The following is an 18,067-nucleotide window of genomic DNA, read 5'->3' as shown; positions in this document are numbered from 1 at the left end:
TATATATATATATATATATATATATATATATATATATATATATATATATATATAGTATGAAGATCGATGGTTCCAGTACGATAGATGATGAAATGTGGTTTTATTAAAGTTTTGGCGACGTCGCTTGTGCTCGGGGTCCATGAATTGAGCCGCTGGTTGTGCTACTGGTAAACACGAATAAGGCGTAATTGTGTACACTGCGTGCATTATTCGTCTAACATGAATGAAAGGTGAACAATTTAGAGTAACATGTACCCGACCATCGGAAAGTGCTATACGTGTTTAGAGAAATTTATTATCACAGAAGGTTAACATCAATAACAATTCAACGTAACAATTCACGAACGTCGCAGAGCTACTGTCATTGGAGCCACATTAACCGACCAAACACTACGCCTATCCAGTCAGCGCTAACGGGCCTCGTGTCCCTGGGTGTCCGTCCTGATTCAGCCCTTCTAGTCGTTGAAATGATTTTAGCGGCAGTAAATTGCCACAGCCTCAGAGAAATAATTTCGTTTCCTTTTCGCGACTTTTAACCTTTCGTTCTCGCCGTCGACATTATACAACGCTGTCAAAGGTCACGATGCTCTGAAGTTCCGGCTAGAGCCGCCTCCGAGCATAGGTCGGCAATAAAAAAATCACAGCATATCCACGGAGTGAATGATGATGAGTGGGCGAAGCTGCGGAGGTTCATCGGTAAACCGTGAATCTTCCGTGAATTCTGCCCAGTACATCATCACCGACGTGAGATAGGGCGCGTTTATACTAAAGGTTCGATGAGTTATGACGACTTGCAGCTCACTTTAATTTTACATGTACGCTGTGAATTTTCATTGTTTAGAAAACCATTGCTTTAGAAAACATCTGGCGTCTTTCGTTAAGCAGCTGGCGTCTTTTCTTTTTGCTTTAGAAACATCTGGCGTTCTTCCGTTTTGCTTTTACAAAACATCTGGCGTCTTTCGTTGGTTTATTTCATCAATCAACGGCGTTTTGAACAAAATTTTTATTGTTTAATCACGCACAGGAGAAATCTCACCAGGCACTACCTTGGAGGTAAAGAATGGCTGCTAATGGGAATGAGAGACAGAAGAAGTCGGCTTTTAGCTACCGCTGCGAATTTTTTATTGTTCAACAACGCACAGGAAAAATCTCCCACCGGCACCACCTTGGAGGTCAAAGCGTAAGACTGGTTACGGACTACGACTACGACTACGAGGGACGAACGGGTGCCGCCTTAAGGAGCTTCGCCCCTAAAAGGTGGAACTCACTCAAGAAATATATTTTGCGCTTAGGGCTCACTCAAACTCACAGTCACCAATATTTTCCTCAAACTCCCTCGGACTCAGACTCACTAAATCTTTCCTCCACCTCGGACTCACTCAAACTGAAACTCACCAAAGTATTATTCACCCGGACTCACGGCCCGATCTGAGTCTGAGTGAATCGACTCATGAGTGAGTTTGCCTACCTTAGATGCCTCCGAGTCCTGCTATAGGTTCAAGTTCTGCTCACGCAAACAAAGCGTTTGTAAATGAAGCTTTTACTAAATAGCAGTAGCGTAGAAGAAGAAGGAGGAGGAGGAGGAATAAACTTTATTATGAACCAGCAATTTAGGTTCCTTGGCCTAGGCCTCCCACGTGGGGAAGTCGAGGTCCTGCCTCTTCGCCGCCTCGCGGGCTTGCTGGATGGCCCATAGCTGATCGTCGGGAAGAACAAAAAGAAACTTTATGTACAAAGTCCAGCGAAGCTGATTCGGGGCGGGCCGCTGCCCCGGCCTATAGGCATCGAGCCCCTGGGCTTGGGCGGCTTCCTCGGCTCACTGGAAGACCCACATTTGTTCTTCTAGTGCACAGCTGAGCAGAGCCTCCTCCGAGCGCACCCTGCGGTTCGAGACTGCCTCCTCGCGGTTTCTGTGTGCTTTGTCGTCTAAGCTGCTCGAGCACTCCCATATTATGTGGCCCAGTGTAGCCAGCAATATTTTTTTGCGGGGGGGGGGGGGGGGAAGGAGGTTTCACGCATACTTTATGTGTGTTCATGCGTGCGTTTGTATGAGCGCGTGTATATATATTCATGGGAAATTGACTAATTTCGGGGGGGGGGGGGGGTGTTGAACCCCCCTCCCTCCCCCTGGCTACGCCAGTGCTAAACAGCGTGACTCCAGCGCCCAGCTTTGGTGCCATCATTAATAAATTGCTTTTTCAGAGTTACGAGGTACAAGTGGCACTCCTGTTTTTCTTCCAAGAACTTCCGGTCGAGCGCTTACTTCCGGTTTTCCGAATATTCAGAAACAAAAATGGACAGCCTGCACTAGTAGGGCAAGGCTGGACTAACATTGGAGCTTGTGGCCGGCCTAGATTATTAAAATTTCCTAATTGGCAAGGACTTAATTAACAAGGTCCAAATTAGCCTTGTCCTAACTAACATACCTTGATTAACAAGATAATCAACTTTGCATGTATAAATATACACGCACACTTACAAACACACGCAAAAACACACATGCAGTATGTCTGAATCCCCCTTCCCCCGCAAAAAAAAAATTGGCTACGCTTATTGGTAGGTAAGTACCAGTAAGACGCAGTCGTTACATACCCGTCTCTTCAGGGATAGTGGTAAAGTCCCACTTATGATTTGCGAAAGCCTGCCAAATGCGCTACACGATCTTATTCTCCCTGTTATGAGTGCAAATCAGCGCAACCGACAGGAGGGGACAGAAGAGAGGACACACAGCGCTGAACTTTCAACGGTTTATTTCTTTTGAATGTCTTCGCTTTTATACAGTTACACACTGTTACAACAGCCATGCGCCGAACAGAATGATGTTACAACAGTTCATCACGTGGACAAACCTGAATACATCTTTTCTTTATCAGTGAGAGTGACAGAGGGGGTACTTACACAATCATCCTTTAAAGAAAAAAAAATCTTGCCTGCCTCGACGATTTCGCGTTTGATGCGATCTCAGCATTTGGCGACAATGCTACAACCTGAAAATCTTGGCCTACACCCACACGTGCAACAGTGAGCGGACTGCCATCCTTGCTTTGACTGATCAACATTGTACAGATGTTCTTTCAACCTTTCATTTAAACAACGACCCGTCTGACCAACGTAATATTTTCCACATGACAAGGGCAGCTGATAGGCTACGTTACAAAGACAATCTCTAAATTTATTTGCATGGTTTGTAGCACACCCACTATATAAAGAAAGGATGTATTTAGGTTTGTCCACGTGATGAATTGTTGTAACATCATTGTGTCCCGCGCATGGCTGCTGTAACAGTGTGTAACTGTATAAAAGCGAAGGCATTCCGAGGAAATAAACTGTTGGAAGTTCAGCGCTCTGTGTCCTCTCCTCTGTCCGCTCCTGTCGGCTGCGCTGATTTGCACTCAAAATCACGTTGTACCAAATCCTACAGCCTTCTTATTCTTCTAGTTATTTCAGTGTCATGGTTCGGCTCTGTGGTCAATACCTGTCCTAAGTAAAGTCTTCCTTGACCACTTCCATTGCCTCGCTACCTATCGCAATGCGTTGTTCTCTTCAGAGACTGATGAACATTAGTTTTCCTCATATTAATTTTCAGACCTAGCGTTCTGCTTTCCCTGTCCAGTTCAGCAATCATAACTTGCAGTCCGTCCCCATCAGTAACTCAGGGGACGCTTTTCGGCATCTGTCTACTAGACCACATCTTTAAGACAGATGCCGAAAGGTGTTTGATATTGAAGGTTGTTACCACCAATCAATCAACCTCCGAAGCGTGTACAGTCATGCATACCACGACCGTGTCCACGGTTGCCGAAGACCCAAGGTTGCCACGACTGCAAACACTGCAAGCAAACCAGAACAACGGGAGGAGGCAACCGAAGACGACTCGCTCGACCAAGTCTCTTCACCGCTCCATTGGAGCAAGCAATGTACACACGCGCGTGTGCGGTAACAAGCCGAAGCCACTACCGCAGCCAACGCGAGCCAAGCGAGACGACCGGATACGCCTCTGTCAAACACCTGTCGCGGCTACCGTGTCCGTCCTGTTACGACGAGTGGGTTGGCCCTTGGGTATGTGTCTTTCTGTCGCGGTCATTGACGCATATATGTGGATAGCGTGTGGTACCCGTGCCGTCTGTTGTGTCAATTTATGTGTGTGTGTGAGTGTGTGCTGTCTGCTGTGTGTCGTCTGTGCATTGCGCCTAGGAGCGTTCATTCGTCTGCTGTGAGCCATCTGCACACGTACTGCCATCATCTATAACTTGCATCAAGGAGGACTGAATCGTCTGATATGCACTATCGTCTACACCTTGAGCCTATAGGAGGCTTAAACTGTCATCTGTGTGCCGTCTGATATGTACTGTCGTCTGTACCTTATCGCGTCGAGGAGGGTTGACACTTTCGCTATGTACTGTCGTCTGTATCTTGAGTCGAGGAGTGTCTGTTGGTCTGCTGTGACTCTGTGAGTCATCTGCATGCATACTGTCACCTGCAGCCTGAGTCGAGTCGAGTTTAGCTTGCTACGTGTCATCACTGTCTGTAGCTTGAGTCGAGGCGGATTGGGTCGTTCGATAAGTACTGTCGTCTGTACCTCTGTATGCCGTCTGATGCCTACTGTCGTCTGTCCATTGCGTCGAGGAGTGTTCGTTGGTCTGCTATGAGTCATCTGCATACGTACTGCCACTTGTACCTGAGTCAACTAGGGTTTATCTTGCTACGTGCCCTTATCTACAGCTTGGGTCACGGAGGATTGAGTCTGGAAAGTACTGCAGTCTGTACCGTGAGTCGAGCAGGGCTGACTAGTCTGCTATTAGCTGTCGTCTGTACCTTGTGTCTACGAGGCTTAAGCAGTCCTCTGTGTGTCCACCTGATACGTACGTGACGAGGAAGGTTGATTTTATGCTGTGTACTGTCGTTTGTATCTTGAGTCAAGGAGTGTTCATTGGTCTGCTATGAGTCATCTGCATAAGTACTGTCACCTGTGCCTTGAGTCGAGTTGGGTTTCGCGTGTACGTGTCGTTGAGTCCAGAAAGATTGAGTCGTCTGATGTGAACTGTCGTCTGTACCTCGAGTCTAGGAAGCTTAGATCGTCCTCTCTATGTATGCCGTCTGATACATACTGTCGTCTGTACCTTGAGTCGAGCAGGCCTGGCTCGTCTCCTGCTATGCACTGTCGTCTGTATCTTGAGTCGAGGAGGCTTGAGTCGTCTGCTCCCTCGCCACTTTCCGGGTCTTATGGCAACGCCTTATTTTTTTGGCATAGAAAAGATATCGGTGCGCATTCTAGATAACGAAATGGCGTACCTTAATAGTAGATAAAGAGTGTCGTGGCAGCTGGCTGCCCGGTTTGATGCCGCGGTGGTATTCATTTCATTGAATGTTAATTTACAAGTGCGCCGGCTCTGTTCAACTTACTAAATATAGCGATAGTTTCGCGCGGGGTTCTAAAACGTGCACATAGAGAGTATTTGCACACGTACTTTGAACATCTTTAGTTACAAGCCGCTTAATCCTGCATACCTATAGATTAAAACACGGATTGCTTTCGGTGCCAGCATCTAAACAGCAACAACTAAACAGTGCTATGGCAGACGCAGACGCATGAAGAAAACGGTTGTGTCAGCGCATTCGACGTTTCATGACCTTATTAATTGACGTCAGGATATACAAAAAAATAATAATATTAAGGAAACATTCGTTTAACAGCCCAAGGTGGCGGCGCCATTGTGTCTTAAGTAAAATCGTCCATACACAACAATTAACGATTACGAAAGCGTCACGCTTTGAGTTGAACGTCCTCTCCCTTGCTTCCTTTCTCCGCCTCTCTCTCACACACATATGAACGCACCGACAAATAACAAACAAACGAACGAAAAACAGACAAACGAGCTCACGCGCGCGAGACGGAACGAATTTTTACGACACGGAGAGCGGAAAAAGAACGACGTTTCGGCTCGGAGGAAGCGCACGGAGAATTCCTTCAACTCGCCGGAGGGGGGGGGGGGGGGGGGGGGGTAGTGCGCCGGCGCGTCATCATCGCTCCGTTTACCGTAAGGAGCGCACAGCGTTGCCAGGCCTGTAACGGCCGCGGCGGCTGCGAGTGAAGCGGCTTCAGTAGAACGCAGCAGGCCTGCCTGCCTGTCTGCCGGCCGTGTCGTACTCACGGATCATCACGAAAGCAAACCAGGTCACGACCGACAGAGACAAAAGGAGCCGAGCCAAGCCACGCCTCCTAGCCTCCTCCGAACTAGACGTACACACGGCTACCCCCCTTTTTGCTGGACCGTGTTGTACCAAGGAGGTTAAAAAAAAATTGCTGGAGCGGCGATTATTGCGCAAGAGTGAAGCCGTGCCCACCACAAGATGGCGGCTGCGGTCGCCATCTTAGTAGGGGCACGATAATTCATTGGCGTATGGCGAAGGAAAGCGAGCGTTTTCCACGCACGCCAGACGAGTTTAATATAGCAACTTTTACGGGTCAGATACTGCTCCAAGCGTGTCTTTGTGTTACTAGTTTTCATCAGTAAGCCTCAAAGTCATGACAACTTTTATTGGAGATCAGTCGCCAATACTCCACTCGACGGGTTACTTTTGTCGGCAACAACTATCTTCTATTTTATAATTAGCGTAGTATTTATACTAACAGATCAAAGCCATTTATTCTCTTAGTAGGCACCACCAGAAAAGAGCATGTTTTCGAGTTCTTTGGTGGGCAAAATCTGGCTTCACTTGTTCTGGCAAGGCGTTACGAGAGCTTCCACTCCAGAATTTTTTTTTAAACCTCCTTGTGTTGTACCTCCTTTTATTGGCTTCCTCTCTGCACTGTGTGTTCTCTATAGCTTCGCGCGGCGTCGGTGTTTGTGTAGCTTTCCTTTGAACTTGTGGCAAAAGGAATGACTTACAGCAAAGCAAGCAGACGACGCTCCATCTTGTCTTGTTCGTCTGCTCAAAATCGTCTGCTTCTTGTTCGTCTGGTCGTTTTCTTTAGTGTTTTAACAGCGGGGCTATGTAACCATGAGGTAGATCCGCTGTCGTGTCAGAAAACTCGGCGGGTATGCACCACAGAAAGTGGGTATGGGCCAAGAAGCTCCTAGTATAGCGTACCATGCATAGTATGGTATAGCAGTGGGGTGGGAAAGGAAAGTTAGGGTGAGGAGGACTGACGTAAGGGTCAGGAGGAGGTGAGAGGGTAGACCATAGTATTACCACGTATAGTATAGCATAGCAAGGAGGGAAAAGAGCAGAGAGGGCATTATAGACAGAGATAAACAAAGAAAGAAAAATACAAGAAAGATGAACGAAAAAGAAGAAGATGCAGAAAGAGATAAATAAAGAAAGATGGAATTAGAAAGACGAAGAAGTTGAAGAAAGATGAAGAACTCTGTCTGCTTTCGCCATGTGGTGGCGCTGCTTGCCTGCTCCTCCATTTACTGAGATTTCACAGGCGTGGAACAAGCTTTAGTTGTATTTTTTTCCTTCGGGTGTGCTTCGGATTCCGATATAAGGTACTGCTGGTGACGTTTGCGCAATGGTTTACGCTTAAAGAAAGCACCTACTTTACATTCAAATAGATGTAACTAGGATGCATCAGGTGCTTCAGGCAGCATGCCAAGGCTCCTGATGTCAGCTGCCACCTCGTGCAAAGATCACGTGACGCCATCTGGCAAAGAGAACGTTCTACAGAGCCACCCTTGCTACGACGAGTGGCACTGGCTAACACTCACAAGGAATTAACAGTTCAGGAATGCCCAGCAAAGCGGACGGCGAAGCGAGTTCGGTCATAGCGCAAATGGTAGAGCATCGGACGCGTAATTCGAAGGTTGTGGGTTCGGGTCCCACTGACGAAAAGGCATTTTTTAGTTTACCTTAATTCATTTCAATTTTACATGATAATTATTAAACTACAATTAAAATATAACAAATAATGACTCCTGTTTTTTCCTTGGCTGAAATGTATGTTTAATTCATTTGATTGTGCCTAACAAAGAAGCGAGCGCTTTGAAAAAATTCCCCTTCAGATAGTGAGCAAGTGCGTTGATGCAAAAGGGAAGCGCATTACAAGTACAAATCTCTCTTTCTAAGACGTAAAGCTTTGTGCAAACCTATCTATCAATGTAGTAACGAAAAGAATAGAAAAAACAACCACCGCTTAGATTTACATTTGCAAATTCGAGAGCGCACGACATCTGCGATGCGATTTGGGCAGCCATATAAAAAAAAAAAATCCAGCCCAACAGCTGCTTACATCCACTCAGTTTCTCGTCTATATCGACAACTGTGACCACACGTCACTGCATACAAAGACCCACCACGGTGGTCAAGTGGTTATGGTAGTCGACTGCCGATCCGAAGGTCGCAGGATCGAATCCCGGCCGTGGCGGCCACATTTTCAACGGAGGCGAAATGCTAGAGGCCCGTGTAGTTATATTTATGTGCACGTTAAAAGAACACCAGGTGATCGAGATTTCCGGAGCTCCCAACTACGGCATGCCTCATAATCGTATCGTGGTTTTGGGACGTTAAACCCCGACAATTATTATTATCACATTAATGCATACAAAAACCTTAGGGGTCAAGGAGGACAGCGTCCGACATTTCGGAATAACTAAGAAGCCCGCCGATACGCATGCGCAGTAGACCGTACACACACACAAAGAAAAAAGATTTAAAGCAAAATTAATAGGAGCAGTTCGTATCGTATTCCTTGCAGCTAGTAGACGTGCTCCAACAATGGACCGATTCATCGTCCGGGTGTCATCGAAATGTCATCATTAGATAGATAGATAGATAGATAGATAGATAGATAGATAGATAGATAGATAGATAGATAGATAGATAGATAGATAGATAGATAGATAGATAGATAGATAGATAGATAGATAGATAGATAGATAGATAGATAGATAGATAGATAGATAGATATATAGATATATAGATAGATAGACAGATAGATAGATAGAATCAAAGTGTCTGGTCTTGCGAGAAATGCTTCGAATTTTAAAAAATCCAGCCTATTAACGGTTTGGATGGACTCAGTTTCTCGTCTGCATAGACAATCGTAACTATGCATCACTACGCACTAAAATGCTGCGAGAAATAGACTAGCGTCCGGCCTTTCGGAATAGCTAAGACGTCCGCCGTCGCGCACTCGTCGTGGGCCGTACGAACAAAAATTAAAATTTTTAAAAACATTAATAAGAGCAGTTCGTGTCGTATTCACTGCAGCAATAGTAGACATGCCCCAACAATGGGCCGATTCATCGTCCAGGTGTCATCGAAATGTCGCCATCGAAGGAAAGCAAGAAAATAAAAAATAAAGAGAACACATCCACCGGCTTATGCCACCGGTTTCAGTAAGCGATCGCTCACAAAGACTGCAGGGTTCGTACGTATTTAGAACTTACACGAATAAGCCAGCGCGGCGGAGGTTGGGTTTCGGATCGATCCTCAATAGAGGGAAGACATCGGAATGCGCCTCGTCACTTAATTATCCGTGACAGCTTTGCCTTCTTGTCGCTATTTCTTTCTTGAAACATGCGTGAAGCAGTAGAAGTGATCGCAACTTTGCACCGTATCTCCCTCTGGATGTCGTAAGAAGATTATACGGAACATCTGCGGATAAACGTTTTTGGGCAGGTGAGTCATTTTTCGAAGCTTATCTTGTGACGCATGCATGATTTCTCTTATGATTTCACGGTCACTGTTAGGGAAGTAGCCAGAATATTTTTTACTGGGTGGGGTGGGGGGGGGGGGGGGGTTGTTCGAGCAATCTCTACGCACGTGTGTTTGTTATATAAGTGCGTGTATATATCTACACGCGAAACGGAAAAATATGGGGGGGGGGGGGGGTATAGAACCCCCGTAATCCCCCTGCCCCCGGGGTGCGCCAATGAACACATGTCATCTTTGTAAGACATCCGTAACTAGCTATATCGGCTATGGATCCAGATGCTGTCTAAGAAATTTTGCACATCTTTTTCGGTGAAAACGAGAGGTTATTATTCTTTTATTAATATGGTACATTCCCCCTTCTAACTACCACGATTCACCACTCGCGCCGCTAATATACGCTTTATTATTATTATTATTATTATTATTATTATTATTATTATTATTATTATTATTATTATTATTATTATTATTATTATTATTATGTGTTGTTGTTGTTGATGTTGTTGTTGTTGTTTGGATACACAAAAAAAAACAAAAAAACATGCAGCGATGCCGCATTTGTGTTCCAGAAACGACTCACCGTGACGTAATAAGGGGCGTTGCCAGTATTTTATTACGGGAATGCGGTCGGGGGGGGGGGGGGGGGGGGAGGCGTGGAGGGGTGTCGACCCCTTCAGACGTATGTGCTTGTGTATGTGGTTGTATGTGTGCGTGCATACATACATTAAAGTGGAGTTGGGCGAAAAATAAATGAAATTGAAATTTCAAATATATCTATGCCCTGCCTGCACCACCTAAGTATCCCAAGCAGTGTGTACATACACAAACTAAATTTTTGGGAAGTGTTTGTGTGTGTGTGCGGGAGGGGGGGGGGGGTATAATTGTGAGAGCAGACGACCCCTCCCGCTCCCCTCCTCGGCCCATCTGGCTACGCCTACTCTATAGGGTCGCCTGGTACTACGCCTACTACGGTCGCCTGATAGGGCCTGCATAGTTTCTTATCCGCAAAAAAAATAATAATAATAACATCATACGCTCTACCACTAGAGTCACAGACTTCGCGTAGCCAAGTTTAGTTGCAGTCTTATCGCACAAATGTTTGCCCAATTAAGAATAAGGGGGACTTCGAGATCCGTGACGTAAGACTGGCGATCGGGCGTTGGAGGTTTTCGGCGCTAAATTTGAAAATATGGCACTGACGTTCGCTTTCTTCCTTTATTTTTTAATAATGAAGCTACAATCGATAATACTTTTCAAAAAGAAAGTTAGCGCAACTTGCGCAATGTCGCGCAAGGATGGGTCCCAGCAGAGCTCGTGGGCACCTAGCTGGTCCTGGCTTGGCTAGACTTTTACCCACTGACCTCTGTCTTTCCCACCCCTTGCTATGCTATACTATACCATACTATACTATACTATACTATACCATACTATACTATACACTATATTGTACTGTACTGTACTGTACTGTACTGTACTGTACTGTACTATACATGGCTATGCTTGCTCTCGCCAAGAAATTTTTTCTAAAAAAAATGATGTTGCGTTTCATTTCATCAGTACTGTACATGTAGTTGTTCAGCAAGAACAGAAGTACGAATGAAAATGTGGTAATGGTATGCTTGGTGTCTTCTGCTTTGGTCAGTAAGGACACATAGTCCTCTTCATAAATCACGAACATTGAAATAATATCTTGCATAGCAAATCCGCTCGGCAACTCGTCGAGTCGCAGCATACAGAAGCCGAATGAGAGTCGCCTGCATTTTTTCGGAGGATATGACCCGCCGGCTTTTAGTCGTGACAATACTAATTCATCGGTCTAAACTGGTTTATGTTTCACTTCGAAGCCGTTTTCAAATTAAGCCATCTATATTACGGGCCCGAAATATGTGGCCCTTCGAGAAAGGGCGGTGGTTTTTCAGCGCAGTCAGCTGCTAGTACGCGGACAATGCCTGTACCGACGTCTGCGACGAGACTCGTGTGCTAGAATCTCTCTTCAAGGTTAAGCGTTCCATTGTTTCTGCACGCGAGGGAGAGGAGGAGATGGGTTTCGCTCGTACGCAGCTATATCGTGCGATCAGCTGATACTCGAGCATATGTGAATAATGAAGCGAGAAACTGAATACGATGCCCAGACACAATACGGAGAGGGACTTCTTTTGACAGCACTCTGCAGGACAGATGTTGTACACCCCCCCCCCCTGCCCGTGTGCTTTTTGTACACATTGTTATTAAAAAATTTATTGATGTGAACAACTGTATCGGATGTAAGCCGCGATTTTAGAGTACAAATTGAAATTGCAAAAGTTTTACGTGCCAAAACCACGACACGAGGCGGGCCATAGTCGGGGAAGCAATGCATTGATACCGACCACCGTTATTAGGGCGTTATTAAGGCGTTATTAAGGCGCATTAAGGTTATTAAGGCAAAAGCCTCAAATGCCTCATCAAACGTGAAAACTGACCGTCGGCGGCGTTATAACACGGGTGATTAAAAAAAGACCCCATCACGTGGTGACGTCAGAGATCACTAAATTTTGTGACGTCATCGTGACGTTGTTATGGCGTCACATAACTTGACGCCACATGATCGATGACGCCATCACACGACATCGTCACTTCCTGAAAGGTGAGCCGGTCAAGCACGGAGTGCAAAACGGGGTGAGTTGCAGAAAGCTCCTCCGATCCCGGAGGCAATGCAAAACCACGCTAGCTACAGAAAACTTTCGGAGGGGGCGGGGCAAGATCAATGCATCGACCGAGAAGAACAAGACGAAGATGGAAGTTCGCCTTCGAGTCGTCTTAGGCGAATACTTAATAAGGAACCCTGCAAGCATTTTTATTCATTCATTTTTTTTTATTGATTTTTCTTATGTGACGGAGGGACGGAAGGCGGGGTTGCCAGGTTTGGCTACTTTGCGCCAGTTTCGCTACTTTGTTAGGGCGGTGGCGGCAGAAAAAAACGCCTTGGCTACTTCTTGGCTACTTTGTCGTTCCTTAGATTTTAACCGAAATATTAATATCTGGCGATGTCGCAGTCGCTGACGTTTGAGTATGCGATGCCAAAACATGGTGGACAACAAGGCGTGTTTCCTGTTTGCGAAATATCATTTGAAACTTGCATTACACGAGCCAAGACTTTTGGATACGTGGCGGGGACTCGGGGCAAAATGCTGCAAGGGGCCTGAATTTGCAGACAACCTATGTCGCGCGGATAACTACTTCTTGACCATAATTGGATGTAAATAGGACAACCGAAAGCGCTACGCATCCAGGGTGCTCTGCACTCATGGACATTCCAAATCATATTTACCAAGAACTGCTTGCGCCATTTTTTTTTTGTTAGGTATGGACTGCGGCTCAGAAATATTATATGCATGCATACAAAGCCCTAGCACCGCTACGCTAACCGATGAGCAGTGGGAGGCCAAGCTATCGGACCCAGACCTGAAGAATGAGCGAAACCTGGTTAAACGGGCACGAGAGATGGCGAAGGCCCACGGCTACATGGAATAAGGAGGCCGCCCGCCTTGAACGCACAGTGCGCTTGCTCAAAATAAACGTTTATTCTCTCTCTCACTCTCGCACTTCAGCATCACACAAAAGATGATTACCGAAATGACTGCAATTTATTCTTCAAATCCCGCAACTGTGAATTCGAGGCCACTTTTAGGCCCTACACGTTCTTATTGTCGCCAGATCGCTGTTACTTCTGGTTCATTTAAGAAAAGTCGCGCAAGACGCGTTAAGGGTCAATTTTGCAACAGCGCGAGAAAAACTTCGTCATCTAGCGCAAAATGACCGCTAAAGTCAACAATTTATCCTTGAATCTCAGCCATTCTGATATTCAAAGGTCGATGCTTTACTAAATTACATTTTCGCCAAAAGGCTTCTGCATTTATTCAGTTTGAATGAAAACACTGCCGTCGTTTTCACACGCGCGTGGCTACTTCTGACTACTTCGGCTGCGCTTCGCTAAAGTTGGCTACATTTTGGCTAGTTTTCCTAATTTTTTGCTATTTTTTTTCTTTTTGACCTGGCAACCCTGACGAAGGGACACAGTTATCTCATTGAGTGGGCTTAGAAATGCTTACGCATTAAAAAAAATATCTGTAAAATAGCATAAGCGACAACAGCAGTTGTCGCTTATGCTTTAATTAAGAAGGTGGAAGTCAGCATTTCCTGCGTCCGCCAATGCCGAAGCTCAAGGCCGCACTTAAATTGCGTTACGCTCTTCAAACCATTACGCTGCGGTGTCTGCGAACAGTTAAAAACACGTCGTTCTGAAAGGTGGCGCACTGTGGCAAGCCTTATTCGCGAACGTCAGTAAATGTTTTCACCATGGTCAGCGTCTTTCAAAGTTCTCACCATTGTTTCGTACCGACCGGACCAGATTACGTCAGACCCTCTACATCAGTTGACGCGCAGGCTTGGAGACGTCCTCTTCCGACTTTCAGACGTTATAGCCGCAGGAGCGGTGCAGACATATTTATTAAGGAGAAAGCCTTAGACGCATCATCAAACGCGACAATTGACCGCCGGCGGCGTCAACACGAGTGATGCAAAATATCATGATCACGTGATCGCATCACCATGTGACGTCATCACGACGTCACAGGTCGCCAAAATTTGTGATGTCCTCATGACGTCATCACGTGACATCACCATGACGTTATCACGACATCACGTGACATGACGCCACATGACGACGTCATCGCATGACATCGGTCAGAAGAGGGCCGATCACGGAGGCAGTGCAAAACCAGGTGAGGCGCAGAAAGCTTGCAATGTCTCCGATCCTGGAGGCATTTCAAAACCACGTTAGGTGCCGAAAACATTAAGAAGGGGGGGCGGGATAAATACAATGACTGAGGAGAAGAAGAAGAAGGCTTTCGCCTTCGAGTCGTCTTAGGCAAATGCATAAGTGAACCCTGTGAGTTTTTATTGGTGCAACGAGAAATACACGAAGGTTCCCTTATCACATGCTAAGACGACTTGACGCACGGCGAAAGCAATTCCGTCTCCACTGTATATTTGAACCTCTTTACTCTTTCGGCATCATTTTCTACTACTCGAAATGGCTCTAAATTAATCTCATATACTTTCGATTACTCTAAATTATACTTCCTCACCATAAATTACAATCACTTTCAATTATTTTCAATTGCTCTCCATTACGCCCACTTGCTTCCTTCTTTTCCCTTGTGGTGCTTTAGCGGACGGAAACCGTCTTGCCTATTGACTTTTTTTGTGCCGTTCCCATCGAATTTTTCATTGGCGTAGCCAAGGGGGGGGGGGGGGGGTATGTTTGAATCCCCCAGTTATTCATGTGTATCTATACACGCACAGACGCAAACACACGCACAAACATACATAAAGTACAGTTACCCCCACCACGCCAAAAAAAAAAATGTTCTGGTACCATTCCCGTTGACGCCGACACGGACAATCACTAATCGGGCTTCATGAGGCATCTGTGGCTTTCGCCTTTAAAAAATTTGGGGTAGCTATGTACATGTGGTGCGAAGACTGCGGAAACAGCGGAGCTAATGGCCTTTCCGTGCTCATCATCCTCACTTCCCTTTCCCACCCCTTGCTATACTATACATTACAAGGCTATCCTTTTCTATACCCTCTCCCCTCCTCTTTTCCCTCCTCACGACCCTCACTTCCCTTTCCCCCCCCCCTTGCTGCACTACTGTATGTATGGCAGTGGTATGGTTTACCGTCTCCCCTCCTCCTTTCCCCCACCTCATCCTCACGTCCCTTTCCCACCCTCGCTATACTATACTGCACATGGCTGTGCGCTACCCTCCTCCTTTTCCTCCTTACCATCCTCATTTCCCTTTCCCGCCCCTTGCTATACTACGCTATACAAGGCTACGCTTTACCCTCTCCCTCCACCTTTCCTTCCTCCTCATCCCTACATCACTCCTCCTCACATTCACTTCCATTTCCCACCCCCTTGCTACACTACTATACTGTACACTACACTATACTATGCACTATAATATACTACACCATACTATACTATAGGAGCTCCTTGGCACATACCCGCTTTCTGTGGCGCACACCCACCCACCCACTTGTGTGCGGACGATCCCGGAGTTTTGCCAAGCTTAGACAGTTCCGCGGTTAAAGACGGGAAGGAATCCTCAAGGGGTGCCAGATTGTCTTTAATTAAGAGTGTAGGTCGCTTCTACGTAAAGAAAGAAACAGTGAAATAAGCGAAAGATAAAGAAGGAGTCGAGGAAGCCATGCAGACCTTGGAATGTGTGAACAGGCGCCCCGATTCCCGCGGACAACGCACACCGCTTGCACAGCGTGTACAGATGCCCAAGACTACTCTTCACGCGGCGTCCGCGTACGCGACTCGGTTGTTTATGCATACCGCGTGCTTTCGGCGGTATTTCACGCGCCCCCGCTGGCAGCCTTGTCTCTCACTGGCTGCGTGCCTGCGCTTGCGTTTATGACTCTAATGTATACGTGAGACAGAAACAGATTGCAGCGGGCTGGTCGTGTGCGAACGTATAAAGCGAGTACAAGGCCTGCGAACGCGACTGTAATGTGTAGTGCCTGAGCGCATGCGCGTTTGCTGACCCACTGGTTCTTGTAGCCTGATGTTGCTTGCTGAATATAAACCGTGAGACGGTGTATGCGGGGATTCAAAAAGAAAGAAAGAAAAAAGGAAGAAAAAAGACAAGACAAGACAAGACAAGACAAGACAAGACAAGACAAGACAGACAGACAGACAGACAGACAGACAGACAGACAGACAGACAGACAGACAGACAGACAGACAGACAGACAGACAGACAGACAGACAGATAGATAGATAGATAGATAGATAGATAGATAGATAGATAGATAGATAGATAGATAGATAGATAGATAGATAGATAGATAGATAGATAGATAGATAGAATTCTAGGCCGCCGTACGTCAACGCCGCACACAATTTAGCCGCACGATTAGAGTAAGTGTACAATTACATCGCTTTCTCCTATTAACAAAACACTGGTCTCGAAGGCTTTGTCTTTGCGGTCTTAGCGCACCGGAAACGACTGCGAGAGACGGAAACACGTGACGGACGCCATCTACTGTGCACCCCGTGCCATGCTACGGGTGAGATGTTGCAAACGCTAACGACTCCTCAGCTCGTCCCCTCCGACGCTGGTATATCATCATCCCGTTCTGTTTGTTTCTCTGCCCCCGCGGTAGCCGCTTACCCCGCTGACCCTCCTACCGTCTTACGCAAACAACGGTCTCGCGGACCCTAATGACGTAATTGTGTACAAGCGAGGCGAGATGACACGCGACGCGTGGCGCGTCCTCATTCCAGTAGTTCAGTTCCTCCTCACCAGGCGCAATTTCGTCAGCGTCGTCTGCTTTGTCGTCTGCTGTGGCCTTGTCTGTTCAGTCGTGTTCAGTTTGTTTATTCATAGTTTGTTTTCTCAAATAACAGACGACACCCATGTATGTGAGCGGTATTAGTTGGCGTACACATTGTCAAACAGAAAATAATAATTATTATTGCGCATACCCTTGTGGAGAATCTGCTTGGCTATATATATATATTTTACTGATGTCGATGCAAAGACGCCAAGAAAATACGTATTCGAACGAAAACTCGATGTAACATGCTTCGTAGATGCGTGCCTAAGAAAACATTTGTTTCGCCAGTCCAGAAAGCGCAGAAGGGGCAGATCTCTTGACACTGCGGTACTTGGAAAACAAGTAGAGTTCGAATTGTTGTTTGTGCTGTGGTACGACGCACAGCGATCAGCTAGTGTTCTATCTCATAGTGTAGCACCCTGTATACCCGTCCGCAATCAACTGCGTTCCAATGGTATACAGCCGGAATCGTAAACGGAAGTTTCGGAATTCCAAGCAACTGTGGTGCTGGGATTGGAAACACTTACATCGTATATTTCTAGTTCATCGGGCTCTCTTCTAAGTGTTTCCAATCCCAGCACCACAGTTGCGTGGCGCTCCGTGTGTGTGTTCCTATTCTTCGTCCGTGTCTTATTCGCGCCTTAAAACTTCAAATATGTTAAACCAACAAGCCCAGTCTGCCATTCTTACATCCAAGCAACTGCGTACGTGCAAAACGTACGTGTGCATCATATAGAGAGACATGGAGAGTTAAAACGACTGCTAGGCGGCGCTTTAGTATGTAGACGAAACAAAAGAACGAGCCATAAAGAACGCCACCTATGCTGTCCCGGTCAACACAACAGTCGGCTAGGTCAGTGAGCTTTTGCTCCGCTAAAAAAAAAAAAAAAGAACACACAGACACACCGCGAGAGGGCGGCAGTGGGTCGAGGTTAACCAAACTCTACTCATTTTCCACAACAAGCGCAGGCACCCCGACTGGTTCACAACAACTGTCTCGCCTCTTGCGTCACTC

At 46.3% G+C, this 18,067-nt stretch overlaps 2 protein-coding genes across 2 annotated transcripts in view; one reads left to right on the top strand and one right to left on the bottom strand.

Annotated features, from left to right (window-relative positions):
* The window catches only part of LOC119400023 (Usher syndrome type-1G protein homolog), a 114,779-nt gene that overhangs the window by 38,956 nt on the left and 57,756 nt on the right, over window positions 1-18,067 (bottom strand). The gene's annotated exons all lie outside the window — the stretch shown is intronic.
* Window positions 9,346-18,067, top strand: part of LOC119400024 (solute carrier family 35 member E3) — a 38,470-nt gene continuing 29,748 nt past the window's right edge. Inside the window, exon 1 of the mRNA XM_037666933.1 lies at window positions 9,346-9,624. The gene's annotated coding sequence lies outside the window, so the exon portion shown is untranslated. The remainder of the gene's footprint in view (window positions 9,625-18,067) is intronic.

The sequence above is a fragment of the Rhipicephalus sanguineus genome, chromosome 7 (genome assembly GCF_013339695.2).
Source record: "Rhipicephalus sanguineus isolate Rsan-2018 chromosome 7, BIME_Rsan_1.4, whole genome shotgun sequence".
Lineage (NCBI taxonomy): Eukaryota > Metazoa > Arthropoda > Arachnida > Ixodida > Ixodidae > Rhipicephalus > Rhipicephalus sanguineus.
The sequence above is the reverse complement of the archived record's forward strand: the minus strand, read 5'-3'. Positions and strand labels throughout refer to the sequence as shown.